This window comes from Lissotriton vulgaris, chromosome 5, assembly GCF_964263255.1.
Source record: "Lissotriton vulgaris chromosome 5, aLisVul1.2, whole genome shotgun sequence".
Classification (NCBI taxonomy): domain Eukaryota; kingdom Metazoa; phylum Chordata; class Amphibia; order Caudata; family Salamandridae; genus Lissotriton; species Lissotriton vulgaris.
The window spans coordinates 2,027,609,801-2,027,626,527 of NC_141693.1; the positions used below are offsets into that span (position 1 = coordinate 2,027,609,801).

General features: G+C 55.0%; 1 protein-coding gene across 12 annotated transcripts in view; it reads left to right on the forward strand.

The window, feature by feature from the left end:
• The window catches only part of DNM1 (dynamin 1), a 730,607-nt gene that overhangs the window by 160,776 nt on the left and 553,104 nt on the right, over positions 1 to 16,727 (forward strand). The gene's annotated exons all lie outside the window — the stretch shown is intronic.

Here is a 16,727-nt window from a genome sequence, read left to right on the forward strand (position 1 = left end):
TCCTAGCCTGCTCTTCACCCCACACAGGGTCTGTCCTAGCCTGCCCTTTGGCACACACAGGGTCTGTCCTAGTCTGCCCTTCGGCACACACAGGATCTGTCCTAGCCTTCTCTTCAGCACACACAGGGTCTGTTCTAGCCTGCCCTTCGGCACACACAGGGTCTGTTCTAGCCTGCTCTTCGGCACACAGGCTCTGTCCTAGCCTGCTCTTCAGCACACAGAGGGTCTGTCACAGCCAGCCCTTCGGCACACAAAGGGTCTGTTCTAGCCTGCTCTGCGGCACACACAGGGTCTGTTCTAGCCTGCTCTTCGGCACACAGGCTCTGTCCTAGCCTGCTCTTCAGCACACAGAGGGTCTGTCCTAGCCTGCCCTTTGGCACACACAGGGTCTGTCCTAGCCTGCCCTTTGGCACACACAGGGTCTGTCCTAGTCTGCCCTTCGGCACACACAGGATCTGTCCTAGCCTTCTCTTCAGCACACACAGGGTCTGTTCTAGCCTGCCCTTTGGCACACACAGGGTCTGTCCTAGCCTGCTCTGCGGCACACACGGGGTCTGTCCTAGCCTGCCCTTCGGCACACACAGGGTCTGTTCTAGCCTGCCCTTCAGCACACACAGGGTCTGTCCTAGTCTGCCCTTCGGCACACACAGGGTCTGTCCTAGTCTGCCCTTTGGCACACACAGGGTCTGTCCTAGCCTGCTCTTCTGCACACACAGGGTCTGTCCTAGCCTGCTCTTCTGCACACACAGGGTCTGTCCTAGTCTGCTCTTCGGCACACACAGGGCCTGTCCTAGTCTGCCCTTCGGCACACAAAGGGTCTGTTCTAGCCTGCCCTTCGGCACACACAGGGTCTGTTCTAGCCTGCCCTTCGGCACACACAGGGTCTGTCCTAGTCTGCCCTTCGGCACACACAGGGTCTGTTCTAGCCTGCCCTTCTGCACACACAGGATCTGTCCTAGCCTGCTCTTCAGCACACACAGGGTCTGTCCTAGCCTGCCCTTCGGCACACACAGGGTCTGTCCTAGTCTGCCCTTTGGCACACACAGGGTCTGTCCCAGCCTGCTCTCCGGCACACACAGGGTCTGTCCTAGCCTGCTCTTCTGCACACACAGGGTCTGTCCTAGTCTGCTCTTCTGCACACACAGGATCTGGCCTAGCCTTCTCTTCAGCACACACAGGGTCTGTCCTAGCCTGCCCTTCGGCACACACAGGGTCTGTCCTAGTCTGCCCTTCGGCACACACAGGGTCTGTCCCAGCCTGCTCTTCGGCACACACAGGGTGTCTCCTAGCCTGCTCTTCAGCACACACAGGGTCTGTCCTAGTCTGCCCTTCGGCACACACAGGGTCTGTCCTAGTCTGCCCTTCGGCACACACAGGGTCTCTCCTAGTCTGCTCTTCAGCACACACAGGGTCTGTTCTAGCCTGCTCTTCGGCACACAGGGTCTGTCCTAGCCTGCTCTTCGGCACACACGGGGTCTCTCCTAGCCTGCTCTTCAGCACACACAGGGTCTGTCCTAGTCTGCCCTTCGGCACACACTGGGTCTGTCCTAGTCTGCCCTTCGGCACACACAGGGTCTGTCCTAGTCTGCCCTTCGGCACACACAGGGTCTGTCCCAGCCTGCTCTTCACCACACTCAGGGTCTGTCCTAGCCTGCTCTTCGGCACACACAGGGTCTGTCCTAGCCTGCTCTTCAGCACACACAGGGTCTCTTCTTGCCTGATCTTCGGCACACACAGGATCTGTCCTAGCCTGCTTATCGGCACACACAGGGTCTGTCCCAGTCTGCCCTTTGGCACACACAGGATCTGTCCTAGCCTTCTCTTCAGCACACACAGGGTCTGTCCTAGCCTGCTCTTCAGCACACACAGGGTCTGTCCTAGTCTGCCCTTTGGCACACACAGGATCTGTCCTAGCCTTCTCTTCAGCACACACAGGGTCTGTCCTAGTCTGCCCTTTGGCACACACAGGGTCTGTCCTAGTCTGCCCTTCGGCACTCACAGGGTCTGTCCTAGTCTGCCCTTCGGCACACACAGGGTCTCTCCTAGTCTGCCCTTCGGCACACACAGGGTCTGTCCTAGCCTGCCCTTCGGCACACACAGGGTCTGTCCTAGTCTGCCCTTCGGCACACACAGGGTCTGTCCTAGTCTGCCCTTCACCACACACAGGGTCTGTCCCAGCCTGCTCTTCACCACACACAGGGTCTGTCCAAGCCTGCTCTTTGGCACACACAGGGTCTCTCTCAGCCTGCTCTTCAGCACACACAGGGTCTCTCACAGCCTGCTCTTCAGCACACACAGGGTCTCTCACAGCCTGCTCTTCAGCACACACAGGGTCTGTCACAGCCTGCTCTTCGGCACACACAGGGTCTGTCACAGCCTGCTCTTCTGCACACACAGGGTCTGTCCTAGCCTGCTCTGCAGCACACACAGGGTCTCTCCTTGCCTGCTCTTCAGCACACACAGGGTCTCTTCTTGCCTGCTCTTCGGCACACACAGGGTCTGTCCTAGCCTGCTCTTCGGCACACACACAGTCTGTCCTAGCCTGCTCTGCGGCACACACATGGTCTGTCCTAGCCTGCTCTTCGGCACACACACGGTCTGTCCTAGCCTGCTCTGCGGCACACACAGGGTCTGTCCTAGCCTGCCCTTCGGCACACACAGGGTCTGTCCTAGTCTGCCCTTCGGCACACACAGGGTCTGTCCTAGTCTGCCCTTCGGCACACACAGGGTCTGTCCTAGTCTGCCCTTCGGCACACACAGGGTCTGTCCCAGCCTGCTCTTCACCACACTCAGGGTCTGTCCTAGCCTGCTCTTCGGCACACACAGGGTCTGTCCTAGCCTGCTCTTCAGCACACACAGGGTCTCTTCTTGCCTGATCTTCGGCACACACAGGATCTGTCCTAGCCTGCCTATCGGCACACACAGGGTCTGTCCTAGTCTGCCCTTTGGCACACACAGGATCTGTCCTAGCCTTCTCTTCAGCACACACAGGGTCTGTCCTAGCCTGCCCTTCGGCACACACAGGGTCTGTCCTAGTCTGCCCTTCGGCACACACAGGGTCTGTCCCAGCCTGCTCTTCGGCACACACAGGGTCTGTCCTAGCCTGCTCTTCAGCACACACAGGGTCTGTCCTAGCTTCGGCACACACAGGGTCTGTCCTAGTCTGCCCTTCGGCACACACAGGGTCTGTCCCAGCCTGCTCTTCGGCACACACAGGGTCTGTCCCAGCCTGCTCTTCAGCACACACAGGGTGTCTCCTAGCCTGCTCTTCAGCACACACAGGGTCTGTCCTAGTCTGCCCTTCGGCACACACAGGGTCTGTCCTAGTCTGCCCTTCGGCACTCACAGGGTCTGTCCTAGTCTGCCCTTCGGCACACACAGGGTCTCTCCTAGTCTGCCCTTCGGCACACACAGGGTCTGTCCAAGTCTGCCCTTCGGCACACACAGGGTCTGTCCTAGCCTGCCCTCCGGCACACACAGGGTCTGTCCTAGCCTGCCCTTCGGCACACACAGGGTCTCTCCTAGTCTGCTCTTCACCACACACAGGGTCTGTCCCAGCCTGCTCTTCACCACACACAGGGTCTGTCCAAGCCTGCTCTTTGGCACACACAGGGTCTCTCTCAGCCTGCTCTTCAGCACACACAGGGTCTCTCACAGCCTGCTCTTCAGCACACACAGGGTCTCTCACAGCCTGCTCTTCAGCACACACAGGGTCTGTCACAGCCTGCTCTTCGGCACACACAGGGTCTGTCCTAGCCTGCTCTGCGGCACACACATGGTCTGTCCTAGCCTGCTCTTCGGCACACACGCGGTCTGTCCTAGCCTGCTCTGCGGCACACACAGGGTCTGTCTTAGCCTGCCCTTCGGCACACACAGGGTCTGTCCTAGTCTGTCCTTCGGCACACACAGGGTCTCTCCTAGTCTGCTCTTCACCACACACAGGGTCTGTCCCAGCCTGCTCTTCACCACACACAGGGTCTGTCCAAGCCTGCTCTTTGGCACACACAGGGTCTCTCTCAGCCTGCTCTTCAGCACACACAGGGTCTCTCACAGCCTGCTATTCAGCACACACAGGGTCTCTCACAGCCTGCTCTTCAGCACACACAGGGTCTGTCACAGCCTGCTCTTCGGCACACACAGGGTCTGTCCTAGCCTGCTCTGCGGCACACACATGGTCTGTCCTAGCCTGCTCTTCGGCACACACACGGTCTGTCCTAGCCTGCTCTGCGGCACACACAGGGTCTGTCCTAGCCTGCCCTTCGGCACACACAGGGTCTGTCCTAGTCTGTCCTTCGGCACACACAGGGTCTGTCCTAGTCTGCCCTTCGGCACACACAGGGTCTGTCCTAGTCTGCCCTTCGGCACACACAGGGTTTGTCCTAGTCTGCCCTTCGGCACACACAGGGTCTGTCCTAGTCTGCCCTTCGGCACACACTGGGTCTGTCCTAGCCTGCTCTTCGGCACACACAGGGTCTGTCCTAGCCTGCTCTTCAGCACACACAGGGTCTCTTCTTGCCTGATCTTCGGCACACACAGGATCTGTCCCAGCCTGCCTATCGGCACACACAGGGTCTGTCCTAGTCTGCCCTTTGGCACACACAGGATGTGTCCTAGCCTTCTCTTCAGCACACACAGGGTCTGTCCTAGCCTGCCCTTCGGCACACACAGGGTCTGTCCTAGCCTGCTCTTCGGCACACACAGGGTCTGTCCCAGCCTGCTCTTCGGCACACACAGGGTCTGTCCTAGCCTGCCCTTTGGCACACACAGGATGTGTCCTAGCCTTCTCTTCAGCACACACAGGGTCTGTCCTAGTCTGCCCTTTGGCACACACAGGATGTGTCCTAGCCTTCTCTTCAGCACACACAGGGTCTGTCCTAGTCTGCCCTTCGGCACACACAGGGTCTGTCCTAGTCTGCCCTTCGGCACACACAGGGTCTGTCCTAGCCTGCCCTTCGGCACACACAGGGTCTGTCCTAGTCTGCCCTTCGGCACACACAGGGTCTCTCCTAGTCTGCCCTTCGGCACACACAGGGTCTCTCCTAGTCTGCTCTTCACCACACACAGGGTCTGTCCAAGCCTGCTCTTTGGCACACACAGGGTCTCTCTCAGCCTGCTCTTCAGCCCACACAGGGTCTCTCACAGCCTGCTCTTCAGCCCACACAGGGTCTGTCACAGCCTGCTCTTCAGCACACACAGGGTCTGTCACAGCCTGCTCTTCGGCACACACAGGGTCTGTCACAGCCTGCTCTTCTGCACACACAGGGTCTGTCACAGCCTGCTCTTCGGCACACACAGGGTCTGTCACAGCCTGCTCTTCTGCACACACAGGGTCTGTCCTAGCCTGCTCTGCAGCACACACAGGGTCTCTCCTTGCCTGCTCTTCAGCACACACATGGTCTCTTCTTGCCTGCCCTTCGGCACACACAGGGTCTGCCCTAGTCTGCCCTTCGGCACACACAGGGTCTGTCCTAGTCTGCCCTTCGGCACTCACAGGGTCTGTCCTGGTCTGCCCTTCGGCACACACAGGGTCTGTCCTAGTCTGCCCTTCGGCACTCACAGGGTCTGTCCTAGCCTGCTCTTCGGCACACACAGGGTCTGTCCTACCATGCTCTTCGGCACACACAGGGTCTGTCTTAGCCTGCTCTGCGGCACACACAGGGTCTGTCCTAGCCTGCTCTGCGGCACACACAGGGTCTGTCCTAGCCTGCTCTTCGGCACACACAGGGTCTGTCTTAGCCTGCTCTGTGGCACGCACAGGGTCTGTCACAGCCTGCTCTTCGGCACACACAGGGTCTGTTCTAGCCTGCTCTTCGGCACACACAGGGTCTGTCCTAGCCTGCTCTTCGGCACACAGGGTTTGTCCTAGCCTGCTCTTCGGCACACAGGGTCTGTCATAGCCTGCTCTTCAGCACACACAGGGTCTGTCCTAGCCTGCTTTTCACCACACACAGGGTCTCTCCTAGCCTGCTCTTCGGCATACAATGGGTCTCTCCTAGTCTGCCCTTCGGCACACACAGGGCCTGTCCTAGTCTGCTCTTCGGCACTCACAGGGTCTCTCCTAGCCTGCTCTTCGGCACACACAGGGTCTGTCCTAGTCTGCCCTTCGGCACACACAGGGTCTCTCCTAGTCTGCTCTTCAGCACTCACAGGGTCTCTCCTAGCCTGCTCTTCGGCACACACAGGGTCTGTCCTAGCCTGCTCTTGGGTACACACAGGGTCTGTCCTAGTCTGCTCTTCGGCACACACAGGGTCTGTCCTAGCCTGCTCTTCGGCACACACAGGGTCTCTCCTAGTCTGCTCTTCGGCACTCACAGGGTCTCTCCTAGTCTGCTCTTCGGCACTCACAGGGTCTCTCCTAGCCTGCTCTTCGGCACACACAGGGTCTCTCCTAGTCTGCTCTTCGGCACTCACAGGGTCTCTCCTAGCCTGCTCTTCGGCACACACAGGGTCTGTCCTAGCCTGCTCTTCGGCACACACACGGTCTGTCCTAGTCTGCTCTTCGGCACTCACAGGGTCTCTCCTAGTCTGCTCTTCGGCACACACAGGGTCTGTCCTAGCCTGCTCTTCGGCACTCACAGGGTCTCTCCTAGCCTGCTCTTCGGCACACACAGGGTCTGTCCTAGCCTGCTCTTCGGCACACACACGGTCTGTCCTAGCCTGCTCTTGGGTACACACAGGGTCTGTCCTAGTCTGCTCTTCGGCACACACAGGGTCTGTCCTAGCCTGCTCTTCGGCACACACAGGGTCTCTCCTAGTCTGCTCTTCGGCACTCACAGGGTCTCTCCTAGCCTGCTCTTCGGCACACACAGGGTCTGTCCTAGCCTGCTCTTCGGCACACACAGGGTCTCTCCTAGTCTGCTCTTCGGCACTCACAGGGTCTCTCCTAGCCTGCTCTTCGGCACACACAGGGTCTCTCCTAGTCTGCTCTTCGGCACTCACAGGGTCTCTCCTAGCCGGCTCTTCGGCACACACAGGGTCTCTCCAAGCCGGCTCTTTAGCACACACAGGGTCTGTCCTAGCCTGCTCTTCGGCACACACAGGGTCTGTCTTAGCCTGCTCTTCGGCAAACGGTCTGTCCTAGCCTGCCCTTCGGCACACACAGGGTCTATCTTAGCCTGCTCTTCGGCACTCACAGGGTCTGTCCTAGCCTGCTCTTCGGCACACACAGGGACACAGGGTCTGTCCTAGCCTGCTCTTCGGCACACAGGGTCTGTCCTAGCCTGCTCTTCGGCACACACAGGGTCTGTCTTAGCCTGCTCTTTGGCACACACAGGGTCTGTCCTAGCCTGCTCTTCGGCACACCGGGTCTGTCCTAGCCTGCTCTTTGGCACACAGGGTCTGTCCTAGCCTGCTCTTGGGTACACACAGGGTCTGTCCTAGCCTTCTCTTCGGCACACACAGGGTCTGTCCTAGCCTGCTCTTTGGCACACACAGGGTCTGTCCTAGCCTGCTCTTCGGCACACAGGGTCTGTCCTAGCCTGCTCTTTGGCACACAGGGTCTGTCCTAGCCTGCTCTTTGGCACACCGGGTCTATCCTAGCCTGCTGTTCGGCACACAGGGTCTGTCCTAGCCTTCTCTTCTGCACACAGGGTCTGTCCTAGCCTGCTCTTCAGCACACACAGGGTCGGTCCTAGTCTGCTCTTCGGCACACAGGGTCTGTCCTAGCCTGCTCTTTGGCACACACAGGCTCTGTCCTAGCCTGCTCTTCGGCACACACACGGTCTGTCACAGCCTGCTCTTCAGCACACACAGGGTCTGTCCTAGCCTGCTCTTCGGCACACAGGGTCTGTCCTAGTCTGCCCTTCGGCACACAGGGTCTGTCCTAGCCTTCTCTTCTGCACACACAGGGCTGTCCCCGCCTGCTCTTCGGCACACAGGGCTGTCCTAGCCTGCTCTTCGGCACACAGGGTCTGTCCTAGTCTGCCCTTCGGCACACAGGGTCTGTCCTAGCCTTCTCTTCTGCACACACAGGGCTGTCCTCGCCTGCTCTTCGGCACACAGGGCTGTCCTAGCCTGCTGTTCGGCACACAGGGTCTGTCCTAGCCTGCTCGCCTGCTCTTCGGCACACACAGGGTCTGTCCTAGCTTGCTCTTTGGCACACAGGGTCTGTCCTAGCCTTCTCTTCAGCACACACAGGGTCTGTCCTAGCCTGCTCTTCGGCACACACAGGGTCTGTCCTAGCCTGCTCGCCTGCTCTTCAGCACACACAGGGTCTGTCCTAGCTTGCTCTTTGGCACACAGGGTCTGTCCTAGCCTGCTTTTTGGCACACACAGGGTCTGTCCTAGCCTGCTTTTTGGCACACACAGGGTCTGTCCTAGCCTGCTCTTTCTTCTGCATACACAGGGTCTGTCCTAGCCTGCTCTTTCTTCTGCATGCACAGGGTCTGTCCTAGCCTGCTCTTCGACACACAGGGTCTGTCCCAGCCTGCTCCTCTGCACACACAGGGTCTGTCCTAGCCTGCTCCTCTGCACACACAGGGTCTGTCACAGCCTTCTCTTCAGCACACACAGGGTCTGTCCTAGCCTGTCCTGCCGCCTCTCAGGCAGGGGAGGCTGCCTCGGATGCCACGTACCCCGCTTCCTGGTCTCGTGTTTCTCTAACGCACAGGCCCTTGGCTACACTCAGCCCCGGATTGCTTCCAGATGGAGGGCCTGGCGGAGGCGCTCCCACCTTCCGGCTCTCATTTCCTCTGTGCCTTTGAACAGCTTCACACAATCTGCAAGGTGCCCCCCCCCCCCCCCCAGCTGCTTGGGGTATAGGGATCCCCCGTTGAGTCTTGGACACGAGTACTTAAGTAATATGCACAGCAACAAGCAGACGCCAAGAGTCGAGTCAGCGAAGGCCTTACTCGCCTTACACTTCCGGACTCTTCCTGCCCCATCCCCCAAAGCTCTTTAACGAAGCACAGGCCGCCAGGCTTGCACATGAACCCAACTGCATGACCCGGGCACCGGGCCCACACCCCCGAGCACAGGGCCCACACCCCCGAGCACAGGGCCCACACCCCCGAGCACAGGGCCAACTGCCCCGAGCACAGGGCCAACTGCCCCGAGCACAGGGCAAACTGCCCCGAGCACAGGGCAAATCACCTCAGGAGCACAAACTGAGAACAGGATTAACAACCCCAAACACAGGATCAACAGCCTAGCAGAAGCACAGGGTAAACAACCTCAGGACGCAGCTAACTACCCGAAGCCAAGGGCCAACAACTCCGAGCCCAGTGCCAACAATCCAGAGTGTCAACAACCTCAGGGCCACAATCTGGGAACAGGGCCAACGACCCCGAGCACCGGGCCAACAACCTCGAGAATCGTGCCAACAACCTTAGGACCACAACCTTAAAACCGAACCAACTACCCCTAGCACGGGGACAATTATCCCAAACACAGGGCCAACATCCCGACCACAAGACCAATAACCCCTTGAGCAGGGGGCCAATAGCCCCGAGCACAGGCCCAACTACCTGAGCACATGGCCAACAGCCCGAGCACAAGACTAACAACCTCAGGACCACAACCTGAGATCAGGGCGAACTACCACAAGCATAGGTCCAACAACTTTAGCATCAGAACCTCAGAACAAGGCCAACTACCCTGAGCGCAGGGCCAGCTATCCCAAGCACAGGGCCAACATCCCTGAGCATAGGGTCCACTAACCCAAGCACAGGCTCAGCAGCCAGAAGCACAGGGTCAACATCCTCAGGACTACAAACCGAGAACTGGGCCAACAACCCCCGAGTACAGGGTCAACTATCACGCGCACAGGACCACAACCTGAGATCAGGGCCAACTACCCCCGAGCACAGGACCAACTATCACGCGCACAGGACCACATCCTGAGATCAGGGCAAACTACCCAGAGCACAAGGCTAACCACCTCATGATCACAACCTCAGAATGGGGATAGCTACCCCGAGCACAGGACCAACTATCTCAAGCACAGGTTTAACAATCACAACCTCAGGACCACAAACTGAGAATAAGGCCAGCTGTCCTGAGCATAGGGCAACCAACACCGAGCACAGGGCCAACAACGCTGTGCACAGGGCCAACAATCTAGGTCAACAGCAAAAGCAGAGGCAATGACTATGACAAGTCCAATAAATAAGATGCAGCTCTAACAAACCAAGCTTGCCTCCAAGAACTAGGTCACATCTTGTACAAACCAAGCAAAAGGTAAATAACTGGGGAACAGTTAGAACAACCTGACCTTAATTTTAACACTCAATGCATAGCAGTTATGTTTTGCACTTCTGAATAGCATATTTTTTACCGATTAGCGCGTCTCAATATGGTGACTGTATATGCGCCTGTAAAATTGAGATTGTACACTCCAAACACTGCTTTAACATCCTCCAACACGGTGTTAATGCCCCCAAGAAACACAATGTTAACATTCCTAACAAACAGAGCGTTAACATCCCCAGCACACACAGCTTTAACATCCCCAACACACACAGCTTTAACATCCCCAACACGCACAGATTTAACATCCCAACAAACACGGTGTTAACATCCCTAACAAACACAATGTTAACTCTACTAACCAACAATGTTAACATCCCTAACAAACACGACGTTAACATCCCTAACAAACACGGCGTTAACATCCCCAACAAACACGACGTTAACATCCCCAACAAACACGGCGTTAACATCCCCAACAAACACGACGTTAACATCCCTAACAAACACGGAATTAACATCCCTAACAAACACGGCGTTAACATCCCTAACAAACATGGCGTTAACATCCCTAACAAAAACAACGTTAAATCTACTAACAAACAGTGTTAACATCCCTAACAAACACAACGTTAACATCCCCAACAAACACAGCGTTAACATCCCCAACAAACACGGCGTTAACATCCCCAACAAACACGGCATTAACATCCCCAACAAACACAATGTAAACTCTACTAACAAACAGTGTTAACATCCCTAACAAACACGGTGTTAACATCCCTAACAAACACAGCGTTAACATCCCCAACAAACACGGCGTTAACATCGCTAACAAACACGGCGTTAACATCCCTAACAAACATGGCGTTAACATCCCTAACAAAAACAACGTTAACTCTACTAACAAACAGTCTTAACATCCCTAACAAACACGGCGTTCACATCCCCAACAAACACGGCGTTCACATCCCCAACAAACACGGCGTTCACATCCCCAACAAACACGGCGTTCACATCCCCAACAAACACGGCGTTCACATCCCCAACAAACACGGCGTTAACATCCCCAACAAAACCGGCGTTAACATCCCCAACAAACACGGCGTTAACATCCCCAACAACCAGAGCTTTAACATCCCTAACAGTCACAGCGTTAACATCCCTAACAAACACAGCGTTAACATCACTAACAAACACAACGTTAACTCTACTAACAAACAGTGTTAACACCTTGGCTGCTAGGCGTTTTCCCCTGCTGTGCTGGGAATTGCTATTTTCCTTTATCCATGACGAGCCCAGCTCTGCATCAGCGTGCGAGGGCCCTGCTCCATGACGAGCTGGGCTCGTTATGAGTGTGGAAGGGGTTAACATCCCTAACAAACACGGCGTTAACATCCCCAACAAACACAGCGTTAACATCCCCAACAAACACGGCGTTAACATCCCTAACAAACACGGCGTTAACATCCCCAACAAACACAGCGTTAACATCCCCAACAAACATGGCGTTAACATCCCCAACAAACACGGCATTAACATCCCCAACAAACACAATGTAAACTCTACTAACAAACAGTGTTAACATCCCTAACAAACACAGCGTTAACATCCCCAACAAACACGGCGTTAACATCCCCAACAAACACGGCGTTAACATCCCCAACAACCAGAGCTTTAACATCCCTAACAAGCACAGCATTAACATCCCTAACAAACACAGCGTTAACATCCCTAACAAACACAACGTTAACTCTACTAACAAACAGTGTTAACATCCCTAACAAACACGGCGTTAACATCCCTAACAAACACGGCGTTAACATTCCTAACAAACACAGCGTTAACATCCCTAACAAACACAACGTTAACTCTACTAACAAACAGTGTTAACATCCCCAACAAACACGGCGTTAACATCCCCAACAAACACGGCGTTAACATCCCCAACAACCAGAGCTTTAACATCCCTAACAAGCACAGCGTTAACATCCCTAACAAACACAGCGTTAACATCCCTAACAAACACAACGTTAACTCTACTAACAAACAGTGTTAACATCCCTAACAAACACGGCGTTAACATCCCTAACAAACATGGCGTTAACATCCCTAACAAACACGGCGTTAACATTCCTAACAAACACAGCGTTAACATCCCTAACAAACACAACGTTAACTCTATTAACAAACAGTGTTAACATCCCTAACAAAAACGGCGTTAACATCCCTAACAAAAACGGCGTTAACATCCCTAACAAAAACGGCGTTAACATCCCTAACAAACACGGCGTTAACATCCCTAACAAACACGGCGTTAACATTCCTAACAAACACAGCGTTAACATCCCTAACAAACACAACGTTAACTCTACTAACAAACAGTGTTAACATCCCTAACAAACACGGCGTTAACATCCCTAACAAACACGGCATTAACATCCCTAACAAACACGGCGTTAACATTCCTAACAAACACAGCCTTAACATCCCTAACAAACACAACGTTAACTCTACTAACAAACAGTGTTAACATCCCTAACAAACACGGCGTTAACATCCCCAACAAACACGGCGTTAACATCCCCAACAACCAGAGCTTTAACATCCCTAACAAACACGGCGTTAACATCCCTAACAAGCACAACACTGACATCCCCAACAAACACAGCACTGACGTCCCCAATAACTTCTCCCCGTACACACAGTGATAACTACCCCAACACACTCGGCGTTAACATCAATTTCTCTTCCAAGGGATACTTATGAATAGTCATAAGCACAGAATAGTCCCTCCCACGTGCAGGGATCTCGGAGCATTTACAAAAAAAAAAAATATATATATATATATATATATATATGTGTATGTTCAGCCAAATAAACGTGTATACAGTACCTTCAAACATACATATATACATGTATATACATAAAATGCAGCCTAACGTCATTTAAACAACGTCATTTAAACAGACGAAGATGCCAAAATTGCATTGGATTTTTCATTTAAAATAAAAGAACCTTATGTAGCATTTCTGTAACAAAGAACATGCACTGTAATGTTACAACACAGCCTTTTAGTTTCAAAGAAAAAGGCAAGTAATAGCAGGCAATTAGCCCATAGACTGCATAGAGAAAACCACACTAGTAACAAACTGGCACCGTGCCTTTAAGACCTCCAGGAGCCCCTGCCCCTATCATTCACCACAGGTGACCTTAGGTCAGGTCTTTTTTCCGGCGCCTTCTGTAAGGATCCTGGAGCTTTCACTTAGTCAATTGTTGTTTGTTCTAGTCAGAAATTGGTTTCCTGAAAAAAAAAGTTCATCATTTGATGTTCTTTGGCTGCTGCAGCTTTTTTAGTGATTTTCTGACAATTTTACCAACTTTTTCTGTCAGAAATGGTAGCTTTAGTCCCAAATGTCCCTCCCGTGGTAAGTAAATGGCAAAGTCGGACCCACACTCCGTATGTATTGTGTGTTTACCATCCTCACACAATCCAGAGAAGTGTTAATATTGCCAGCAAACTTTCAAAAGGACACTGGGGGACAGGTGAAAGATGAACTGCAAGCTTTACTGGAGAGACGAACAGCACCTTCCAGAAGTGGCCTGGAAAGAGCCTCCTCTCTGGGACGACGCAGACCTGAGAAGAAACCATGTCCTTCTGCTTTTCAAGCATCAAAAGGAAGCAGATCCCTGACTGCTCCCAAGCAGGCGTGTGTGCTGTCGCCATGATCAATAACACGTGTGCCGCTCCCTCGAGCAATAACACGCATGTGCTGTGTTCACCACCATTAGCGTGCTCCAGTGGGCTTGTGTGTGGGGGGACCTTAGGACAGTGCTGTTTGCCCCTCACCATCACGTTTGCGGGGGCCTTAGGACAGTGGTTTGCCCCTCATCATCACGTGTGCGGGGGCATTAGGACAGTGCTGTTTGCCCCGGGGGCATTAGGACAATGGTTTGCCCCTCATCATGTGTGCGGGGGCATTAGGACAGTGCTGTTTGCCCCTCACCATCACGTTTGCGGGGGCCTTAGGACAGTGGTTTGCCCCTCATCATCACGTGTGCGGGGGCATTAGGACAGTGCTGTTTGCCCCGGGGGCATTAGGACAGTGGTTTGCCCCTCACCATCACGTGTGCGGGGGCATTAGGACAGTGCTGTTTGCCCCGGGGGCATTAGGACAGTGGTTTGCCCCTCACCATCACGTGTGCGAGGGCATTAGGACAGTGGTTTGCCCCTCATCATCAAGTGTGCGGGGGCATTAGGACAGTGCTGTTTGCCCCTTATCACGTGTGCGGGGGCATTAGGACAGTGCTGTTTGCCCCGGGGGCATTAGGACAGTGCTGTTTGCCCCTCACCATCACGTGTGCGGGGGCATTAGGACAGTGCTGTTTGCCCCTCACCATCACGTGTGCGGGGGCATTAGGACAGTGCTGTGTGCCCCTCACCATCACGTGTGCGGGGGCATTAGGACAGTGCTGTTTGCCCCTCATCATCACGTGTGCGGGGGCATTAGGACAGTGCTGTTTGCCCCTCACCATCACGTTTGCGGGGGCCTTAGGACAGTGGTTTGCCCCTCATCATCACGTGTGCGGGGGCATTAGGACAGTGCTGTTTGCCCCTCATCATCACGTGTGCGGGGACATTAGGACAGTGGTTTGCCCCTCATCATCACGTGTGCGGGGGAATTAGGACAGTGCTATTTGCCCCTCATCATCACGTGTGGAGGGCATTAGGACAGTGGTTTGCCCCTCATCACGTGTGCTGGGGCATTAGGATAGTGCTGTTTACCCCTCACCATCACGTGTGCGGGAGGCCTTAGGACAGTGCTGTTTACCCCTCACCATCACGTGTGCAGGGGCCTATGGACAGTGCTGTTTGCCCCTCATCATCACTTGTGCGGGGGCATTAGGACAGTGCTGTTTGCCCCTCATCATCACGTGTGCGGGTACTTTAGGACAGTGCTGTTTGCCCCGGGGGCATTAGGACAGTGCTGTTTGCCCCAGGGGCAATAGGACAGTGCTGTTTGCCCCTCATCATCACGTGTGCGGGGGCATTAGGACAGTGCTGTTTGCCCCGGGGGCCTTAGGACAGTGCTGTTTGCCCCTCTTACGTATACGGGGGCCTTAGGACAGTGCTGTTTGCCCCTCATCATCACGTGTGCGGGGTCCATTGGGACAGTGCTGTTTGCCCCGGGGGCATTAGGACAGTGCTGTTTGCCCCTCATCATCACGTGTCTGGGGACATTAGGACAGTGCTGTTTGCCCCTCACATCACGTGTGCGGTAGCATTAGGACAGTGCTGTTTGCCCCTCACCATCACGTGTGCTAGGGCCTTAGGACAGTGATGTTTGCCCCGGGGGCCCTAGGACAGTGCTGTTTGCCCCGGGGGCATTAGGACAGTGCTGTTTTCCCCGGGGGCATTAGGACAGTGCTGTTTGCCCCTCATCATCACGTGTGCGGGGCCTTAGGACAGTGCTGTTTGCCCCTCATCATCACGTGTGCGTGGGCCTTAGGACAGTGCTGTTTGTGCTGGGGCCTTAGGACAGTGCTGTTTGCCCGGGGGCATTAGGACAGTGCTGTTTGCCCCTCATCATCACGTGTCCGGGGGCATTTGGACAGTGCTGTTTGCCCCTCACCATCACGTGTGCTGGGGCATTAGGACAGTGCTGTTTGCCCCTCATCATCACGTGTCCGGGGACATTAGGACAGTGCTGTTTGCCCCTCATCATCACTTGTCCTGGGACATTAGGACATTGCTGTTTGCCCCTCACATCACGTGTGCGGGGACATTAGGACAGTGCTATTTGCCCTTCATCATCACGTGTGCGGGGGCATTAGGACCGTGCTGTTTGCCCCCCATCATCACGCGTCCGGGGACATCAGGACAGTGCTGTTTGCCCCTCACATCACATCTGCGGGGGCATTAGGACAGTGCTGTTTGCCCCGGGGGCCTTAGGACAGTGCTGTTTGCCCCGGGGGCATTAGGACAGTGCTGTTTGCCCCGGGGGCATTAGGACAGTGCTGTTTGCCCCTCACATCACGTGTGCGGGGGCATTTGGACAGTGCTGTTTGCCCCTCACATCACGTGTGCTGGGGCATTAGGACAGTGCTGTTTGCCCCTCATCATCACGTGTCCGGGGACATTAGGACAGTGCTGTTTGCCCCTCATCATCACGTGTCGGGGGACATTAGAACAGTGCTGTTTGCCCCTCACATCACATCATCACGTGTGCGGGGCATTAGGACCGTGCTGTTTGCACCGGGGGCATTAGGACAGTGCTGTTTGACCCTCACCATCACGTGTGCGGTGGCCTTAGGACAGTGCTGTTTGCCCCTCATCATCACGTGTGCGGGGGCATTCGGACAGTGCTGTTTGCCCCTCATCATCACGTGTCCGGGGGCATTCGGACAGTGCTGTTTGCCCCTCACATCACGTGTGCGGGGACATTTGGACAGTGCTGTTTGCCCCTCATCATCACGTGTGCGGGGGCATTAGGACCGTGCTGTTTGCACCGGGGGCATTAGTACAGTGCTGTTTGGCCATC